The sequence below is a fragment of the Macrotis lagotis genome, chromosome 1, assembly GCF_037893015.1.
Source record: "Macrotis lagotis isolate mMagLag1 chromosome 1, bilby.v1.9.chrom.fasta, whole genome shotgun sequence".
NCBI lineage: Eukaryota > Metazoa > Chordata > Mammalia > Peramelemorphia > Peramelidae > Macrotis > Macrotis lagotis.
In genome coordinates, this window is record NC_133658.1 from 766,726,268 (window position 1) to 766,735,205 (window position 8,938).

Here is an 8,938-nt window from a genome sequence, read left to right on the forward strand (position 1 = left end):
GAATGGTAAATCAATAGAATAGATAAGACTTATAAGACAGAGGTGAATGACTATAGCAATTTACTGTTTGATAAACCCAAAGTCTTCAGTTTCTGGAATTGGAACTCACTATTTCACAAAAACTACTAGGAAAACTGGAAACTAACATGGCCAAAATTAGATAAAGACCAACAACTCACCCCATATGCCAAGATAAAGTCAAAATGGTTATATGATTTAGCCATCAATGGTGATGTGATAAGCAAATTAGGAGAGCATGAAACAGTTTATTGGTTAAATCTATGAATAAGGGAAGAATTTAGAACCAAAGAAAATATAGAGAACATTATAAAATGTAAAATGTTTAATTTTGATTATATAAAATCTAAAGTTTTTTGCCCAAACAAAATCAATGCAATCAAGATTAGAAGGAAAGAGGAAAACTAGGGGAGCAGGGAAGAATTTGGAATAAGTGTCTCTGATAAAGGTCTCATTTCTCAAATGTAAAGAGACCTGAGTTAAATCTATAAAAATGCAAATCATTTTTAAATTGATAAATGGCTAATGGCTATGAACAGTCAGTTTCTAAACAAAGAAATCAAAGCTAGCTATACACATTTAAAAATGCTCTAAATCACTACTGATGAGAGAAATGCAAATTAAAACAATTTAGATGTACCACCCTAAACCTATGAGATTATGTACCAAAAAAGGAAAATGATGCTTGTAAGAGGTTACTAGGAAAAATGAGACACTGAGGCTTTGTTGGTGGAGTTGTAAACTGATCCAGTCATTCTAGAGAACAATTTGAAACCATGACCAAAGGACAAACTGTGCAAACCCTTTGATCCTACAATACTTTACTACTTTGTCTAAATCCCAAAAATATCTTAAAAGGGAAGGGGTAGGGGCGGCTAGGTGGTGCAGTGGATAAAGCACCAGCCCTGGAGTCAGGAGTACCTGGGTTCAAATCCAGTCTCAGACACTTAGCAATTACCTAGCCCTGTGGCCTTGGGCAAGCCACTTAACCCCATTTGCCTTGCAAAAAAAAAAAAAAAACTAAAAAATTAAAAAAGGGAGGGGGCAATAACCTACCTGCATAAAAATGTTTATAGCAATTTTTTTTATGGTGGCTAAGAACTGGAAATCAAAAGGATGCTCATCAGTTAGAGAATGGTGAAATAAGTTGTGGCATATGATTATGACAGAATATTATTGTGCTTTTAGAAATGATAAGCAGGATTATTTCAGAAAAATCTGGAAAGACAAACATGAACATAGTGAAATGAGCAGACCAAGAAAACATTGTACAGAGTAACAATATTGTTCAATGAAGTAGTGTGAATAACTTAGATATTTTCTGTTTATACAGTTTATCTTGATATACTCAAAGGACAAATGATGAAACATACTATCTATTTCCAGAGAAAGGACAGATATTGTTTGAATACAGACTGAAGCATGCTATTTTGCACTCATTATTTTTCTTTTATTTGAATATTCTGGTAATGCCTACTACAGAAATGTTTTACATGGCTACACATGTGCAACTCATATTTTGATTGCTTATCATCTCAGGGAAGTAGGTGGAAAGGAGAGATGAATAGAATTCGAAACTCAAAACTAAAACAAATAAATTCTTTTAATGTGCATTGGTGAAAAATAAGATATTAAATTTTAAAAGGGGGATCTGGTAGGACTTGGAGCATTACTCCAATCCCAGGAATTGAGGGGAGAGGAAAGGGACAGAGACAAGTAATTGTCTCCTTGTAATTTGACATTACCTTCATTTTCTTCATCCCAAAATGCATCGTATTTCCTTATCTGTATTCACGGTGTTTCTTTGAAATAGAATAAAAACTGCCCGAGTGCAAAGATAAAAAAATGATGAATGGTAGAGGGGCTTTCGATAATAGATACAGTAATGTATTATTGATGGAACTATTATTTGGTATCACTGTAATGGAAAATAATTTGAAAATATGGTTAAAAAAATCACTAACCTGTTATACCCTTTGATTTTGAGCATATTTTCAAGATGGTTAAAGGCAGAGGGAAAGTTCCAATACATATAAAATTATTTATAGCAATTATCATTAGAACAAAGGACTAGAGGAATAGTAGGTGCCCAACATTTGAGGAATGACTAAACAAACTGTGTTACAATAAATATAAAGGATTATGAGCCAAAAGAAATAAGAAATATGAAGAATTCAGAGAAATTTAGGAAAGCATCATATGAACTTAGCCCTTACCAGTGAAGTGACCAATCATGATTTTCAGAGATCTTGATGAGGCTGAAAAATTCTTCCTGTCTATATTGTCAATGAGACAATAGAAAGCGAGTGAGGAATAAGGTTGACATTTTGAGATGTATTGATTTATTTTGGTTGACAGTACCTTTTTTTTAATAAGGGAAGATATTATGGATGGAGGGTCATTGGGAATTGATAATGATATTAAAAAGAAAAAAGAGAATGAATAAAGCACAGCTTCAAAAAAAAGGAATAACTGAAAGAAAAGATTTTTGTACTAGGAGACAATAGCACCAACTATCTTCCATGGCTCTGTAAAGAATCTAAGAAATCTTAGATTTGGATGAGACCTTAGAGGTAATATAGTCTAATCTGCACCAGAGGGAATAAGGTAATAAACATTTATTAAGTGCTTACTAAGATCTGGGCATTATTCTAAGCACTTTAAAAGTATTATCTTGATTGATCTTCACAACAACTCTGGGAATTAGGAGGTAGGATGATCTCTACTTTACAGTTGAGATAACTGAGACAGAGATTAAGAGATTTGCTTAGGGTTTCACAGCTACTTGAGGTCAAATTTGAACTTGGTTCATCTTGACTCTAAAGTCCAGCACTCTATCCTCTGTGTCATCTAGCTGCCTATAAAAAGTAGAAAAATAAATTTAAAAAAAACTATCTGGTGTGTCAGATCACTCCCCCTTATATTGTAATTCTAGTTTTCATATAAGTTTTAGGTCATACTTACAATTCAATAATACATCCTCAATGTAATTCACTGGAGTTCCTACTTAATCTGTATAGATATGTTTATGTCATTTTAAATACAATAAAATGTTTACAATTTTGTTTTTGCTTTAATGACAAGTTGGTCAAACTAAGACTGTGCCTCAGGTTCAAGGCCTGAGCATCAAATAAGTAATAATTTGAGATGGGAAGCTAGTCCCTGCATCATTTCATAGCCCCTGCATCATTATATTGATGGCAAGGGCTGGCTCCATTAGATGCTTCCTACTCTGCAGGAGATCCTAGCTCAGCAAAGGAGACATCTATCCTCTCCTACCCTATTCTACAGAAATATCTCTTCAGAATAATTCTTAAAAAGAGACATTAAAAATAAGTGAAAGAAAAACTATGCCCAAAGTTTCTATAATGAAATGCGTTTATAAGGGAATCTTTTTTTTTTTTTTTGGTTTTTTGCAAGGCAAACGGGGTTAAGTGGCTTGCCCCAGGCCACACAGCTAGGTAATCACTATGTGTCTGAGGCCAGATTTGAACCCAGGTACTCCTGACTCCAGGGCTGGTGCTTTATCCACTGTGCCACCTAGCTGCCCCCAAATAGGTAATCTTTTGTAAAAAGTTATTTTTTTTCAGCTTGCCTATTATTTCTGAAAGTATACTGAAGGACATTTTGTCATGATGTACGTAGAGGACCTAAGAAAATTGAATTTTAAAAAGTCACCTAGATTACAAAGTTGGCAACTGTTTCCTTAATAGCTATTGCAGAAGTAAGCCAACATGAGTTCTTTCTATTGTACCCTTTATCTGGTCTATTGGAGAAATATTCTGATGGCACATGACAAATCCCAAATCTTCCACCTTCCTTGGAAGATCTTTTGGTCCTGCTGGATGCAGCTGATCTGTGGGACTGATCATCGTGGGGTGAGCCATGCACTCTTCTCCCAGTACTGATCTCTGAGCAAAATATGTTTCTCCATCTCGTTCATCAACCAAAACGACGTCTTTAGTTTGATAATACACATTCCCTTATGAAATATTGATTTGGCAGGAATGATGAGAAATCACTGACGCTGGCAACCGTAGCTGGGGCTCTAAATTCAATAAATCTAAGAGCATTTTGGGGGGTGAATTAATTAAACGTTTGAGCAGCTGTTGGCAGGTTAATTTTTAAATCGGTAATTTTGTATGGCCCAGGAGTGATGGTGCAACTAGCCGGAGGGCCCTTGGAAGGAAAGGAGTTCCCCAGGCCTGCAGGAGGCGCGGGGCCGCAGCGTGGGAGGGGGCGGGGCTTCCCTGCCGGCCTCCCCCGGGTGTCGGGTCGCACCGCCGGCCTGCCGCAAGGTTGCTCGGGAAACGGAAGGAATCCTGTTGCCGGCCCGCCCCAGAGGAGGGGCCCTGCCGCTGGGTTGCTATGGAAACCGCGGGCTGACGGGTCCTGGGCGGGGAGGGAATCTGGTTGCCGGCCTGCCCCAGAGGAGGGGCCTGGCGGCGCTGTTGCTATGGAAACGGTTCCCGGGCCGGCCCTGGAGGAGGGATCTCGCGGCGGGCCCGCCGGAGAGGAGAGGTCTGGCTGGGGCGTTGCTATGGAAATGGGATCCTTCCGCTAGCGGGCGGAGAGGGTGGGGGGGAGGAATCCGGGCTCCGGTCGGCCCCGGGAGCTAGGCCCCGCCGCCGGGTTGCTATGGAAACAGAGCCCCCGGGCTGGAGGGCCTGGGGATCGTGGTCCGGCCGCCGGCAGGCCCCAGGGGCAGGGGCTCTTCAGGCCCGACCGACGCGGGGCCCGCTCCGCGGCCTCTCCCCGCCCACCGCAGCCAGACAGACCCTTCCTGCCGCCCGCGCGGGTAAGCCGCTTCCCTGCCTTCGCGTCCACTCCGAGGGCTGCCAGTGTGGGAGGGCCCGAGGGAGTGCCTTCCGCAGGCCGCCATCTTGGCGCCCCGGGCTGGAGGCTCTACGGGGCCAGCTTTGCCAGTTGTAAAGCAGTTTTACCGGGAACTTCTCTCATTATTATTATTACTGTTATCGGTCGGCACCTGGTGTAATAGGCACGTTTAGTGCTTGAATTGACCCTTTTATGGGCATGCGCCCCCAAGGCAGCCACGTGGCCGCCGGCTTTGGGGTGAGGAAGACCCCAGCGCAGACACTTGCTAGCCGTGTGAGCAGGGCGCCTCTTTGCCTTAGTTCTTTTTTTCTTTTTACATTTTTCAAGGCATTTTCAAGGTTAAGTGGCTTGCCCAAGGCCACACGGCTAGGTAATTATTAAGTGTCTGAGGCCGGATTTGAACCCAGGTCCTCCTGACTCCAGGACTCTATCCACTGGGCCACCTAGACGCCCCTGCCTTAGTTTCTGAACTGTAAAATGAGATGGAGGAAAAAAATGGCACACTGTCTTTGCCAAGAAAACTCCAAAAGGGATTATGAAGAGTCTGAAATAAAACAATAAATTGGATATCAGACTTTTTTTAAGATATATTTTTGTTAAAATTATTCCAATAATCGTTTTTTTCTCCTAGAAGTATTTATTTTGTTCCTGCAAAAGATTGTTAATTTTGGGACAGCTTTAGGAGCATTCAGGAGGACCTGAATTCAAATCCAACTGTGTGACTTTGGGCAAGTCGCTTAAACCCAATTTCTTGCAAAAGATTGTTAATTTTAAGTAATTGAATTATTTTCTGTGATCATCTCTTAATTAATTTTCTTTCCTAATCATAATTATTCAGCTACCTCCTTTCTTTCTCCTTTGTTTTTTTTATGGGACCTTTATTTTTATTTTAGGGTACATTTGATTTGGTTTTGATTGTACTATATGATGAAAGACGTTAATTTAAACCTAGTTTTTGATAAACTGCTTTCTGTTTTTCTTAGTGTTTGTTGATGATGAAGTCCTTATTCTTGTAATTAGTGTCTTTGAGTTTATTGTTGCTTTTGGGTTTTACTTATCTGGTCTAATCCACTGATCAACTTTTTGGAAGCAATTCCTTTGGAAGGTGCATTCAACAGACCCAGTTGTGAAATTACTTCTTTTTTTGCACTAAATATTTCCCTCATTCCCCACAGATTTGGGCCATCTTTAGAGAAGTGGAATACATTTACCTAAAAGAGAAAATAGAGGTTCCTCAGAGGCTGGATTCATACACACACAAATAGGTTTGAAAGAAGAAATAAGATTCCTTTGAGTTCAAGGAAAATAGCAACCATCATCAACATTTACATTTTTTAAAAAAAACAGTACTTTTATCTTCCTATGAACCCTGCCCAAGTCACTTCCTGGTGATAAGATTGGTCCATGGGGAAGACCCCCAGATTGACTGGTGATCCTTTGTTGTACTATTGTCACAGTTCTTTATTAAATCCAATATAATCAAATAACTTATGGAGTGCCTATCATGTAAAAGCCATCTGCTAAGGTACCTACCATGTGAAAGCCATATTCTATTTTTAGTTAATTTTAATTAGTATCTACTACATGAAATTGTTCCTGATTTCCACAGTAGTTGGTACTATCCTTCCCAATAAAGTTATTCCTTATTGATTTTATATATGTGTATGTGTGTGTGTGTGTGTGTGTGTGTATAAATGTATGTATATATATATATGTATGTGTATATATGTGTGTGTGTGTATATATATATATATATATATATATATATATATATACACATTTTATATATGTATATATGTGTTGTTTCCACCTGTCAAATATAAGCTTCCTGAGGGCAGGGACTATTTTTGATTTTATCTTTTTATTCCCAGAGATTCTTTGGCACATAGTAAGGATTTAATAATACCTGTAAACTTTATTATAGATTGTTGAATTCAATTGAGTTGGACTGAATTGCCTAATTTACTTCCAGGAAGTGGTCTAGAGAGAGCCTATTTTCTCATAAATCTCCAGGATCAGTGAATTTTGCAGTGACTTGGTTTGACTTTTCTTCAGACAGGTCTCAAATTAGTATTATGTGGTGTGGTGGAGAGAGCAGGACAAATCTGGAGTCAAAAAGACTTGAGTTCAAATCCTGTATCAGACATTAACTAGCTTATGCCTTTGGACAAGTCCTTCATCTCTCTGTGCTTCAATTTGCTTTTCTGTAAATGGGGATTATAGAATTTTGGTGAGGTCAAGAGAGGTAATATCATGTAAAATGCCTTTTAAACTTGAAGGCCCTTTATAACTGATAAATGAAAACATTCTTGGCAAATGCTTTGCACAAGTCTATCTTGCACCAATCTTTTGGCACAATAGAAATGCTCCTGCCTGTCCCTCTTAATCATGCCTCAGTTCAGAAAATCAACAAAATAGAACTAGAGTTCAGTTTATTAAATCAATAACAAAAGTTGTAGGTTTAAAGATGATCAGATACCATCATAGTTCTGACCACAAATGATGCCAATTAGTGATCTGGCAGCTATTCCCATGAGCCATTGGGCAGCTTCTGGGAAACTAAAGTCTTTGATTCTAGGGGGAGTATGATTGCAAAGTTGAATAAAATAGATTCATATTAGGCAAACTTTACCGTACTGATGATATGTTGCCCAGCACAAGTGGAACTAATTCCATACATAAGATATACCTACTGACAAAGACTTGTTGCTAAACATTGGATGTACCTATTAGCAAAGAGGGGTACAACTACCAGTTGTGGAGCTTTGACAGAATGCTACCAAGTCTTTGTTACCAAGTTCAACGTTATTGTAAGACTGTGGTACCTTGGGATATGGGGAAGACCTACATCTAAAAAGGCCAAGGTCTCCTTCTGTATCTAGACCAACACCAGAAGTCCTGTTTCCTAAACTCTCAGGTCACTGATTAAGATGACTCTAGAAGAGTCAGTGAGAAGGATGTCTTTGCATAGCACCCCCCTTACTTTAATTAACATAATGTGCATTTGTGTCATCATTTATTTGATGTCATGGTCTTCTTTGATTATGATGGACAACAGTCAGTCAACTGATTATTATTATCATCATCATTATTATTATTATTATTGGTGGTGGTAGTAGTAGTAGTAGTAGTAGTAGTAGTAGTAGTAGTAGTAGTAGTAGTAGCAGTAGTAGTAGTAGTAGAAATTCAATTGGAGGAAGCAAAAATCTAGTCAGTCAAAGGGATGAAAAATAGCAAAATAATCCTCCACTACCACAGATCAATGTCAAGCTAAGGAATGTGGTTTGGGGAAACCAATTCAGAAATCATATGTCATGCAGAATATATCATATTTTCTACCTTTCAATGGGTGAGAGAGGGAGGGAGAGAATTTGGAACCAAAAGTAAAAAGAGAAATCACAGGTGAATTCCACATTATAAATAAAAAGAGGAAAAGGAGAAGAGAAAAGAAAAGAAATAAATATAGAGAGAGATAAAAAGAAATAAATATGTAGAGAGCATCTAGTATGTGTCAGGCCTTGACTAAGTGCTTATTTTTCTGATTCTTCATGATCCATGATCCATGGACTGTAGTATAACAGACCCTTCTACCCACTATCTCTTGAAGTCTGTACCAGTTCATTGCTTCCATGACACTATCCATCTCATCTTCTGCTGTCCCCTTCTCCATTTGCCTTCAATCTTTCCCAACATCAGGGTCTTTTTCAATGAGTCCTCTCTTCTCATTGGCTAAAGTATTTTGCCAAGCACTATTTATATTATTGTCTCATTTGAGACTCACAGCAACACTATGGTAGGTGTTATTATTATCACCCATTTTAAAAATGAGGAAACAGAAAATCAGAAGTTAAGTGACTTGCAGAGCTGATCACCCAGTGTCTGAAGCTAGCTTAGAACTCAGGTGTTCCTGATTCTAAGGCCCAGCATTCTATTCAGTATACCTCCTAGCTACTCCCTCAAGTGCCCCAGAAGAACCAAATACCAACCTTGAGTTGGTCCAAAACATTCAAGGTCAACACAGGCTGATTGGCCAGTTAATTGTAGTTGCAATATGATGAATATAGACTGTTCATAGCCATTTCAA

At 38.8% G+C, this 8,938-nt stretch overlaps 1 protein-coding gene across 5 annotated transcripts in view; it reads left to right on the forward strand.

The window, feature by feature from the left end:
• LOC141508146 (nuclear pore glycoprotein p62-like) overlaps positions 1 to 8,938 on the forward strand; it is a 100,724-nt gene that overhangs the window by 65,917 nt on the left and 25,869 nt on the right. Inside the window, exon 1 of one of the 5 annotated variants that reach the window (XM_074216498.1) lies at positions 4,579 to 4,816. The exons of the other annotated variants lie outside the window; for them this stretch is intronic. The gene's annotated coding sequence lies outside the window, so the exon portion shown is untranslated. Of the gene's footprint in view, positions 1 to 4,578; positions 4,817 to 8,938 lie in introns of those variants that run through there. 5 annotated transcript variants of the gene reach the window in all.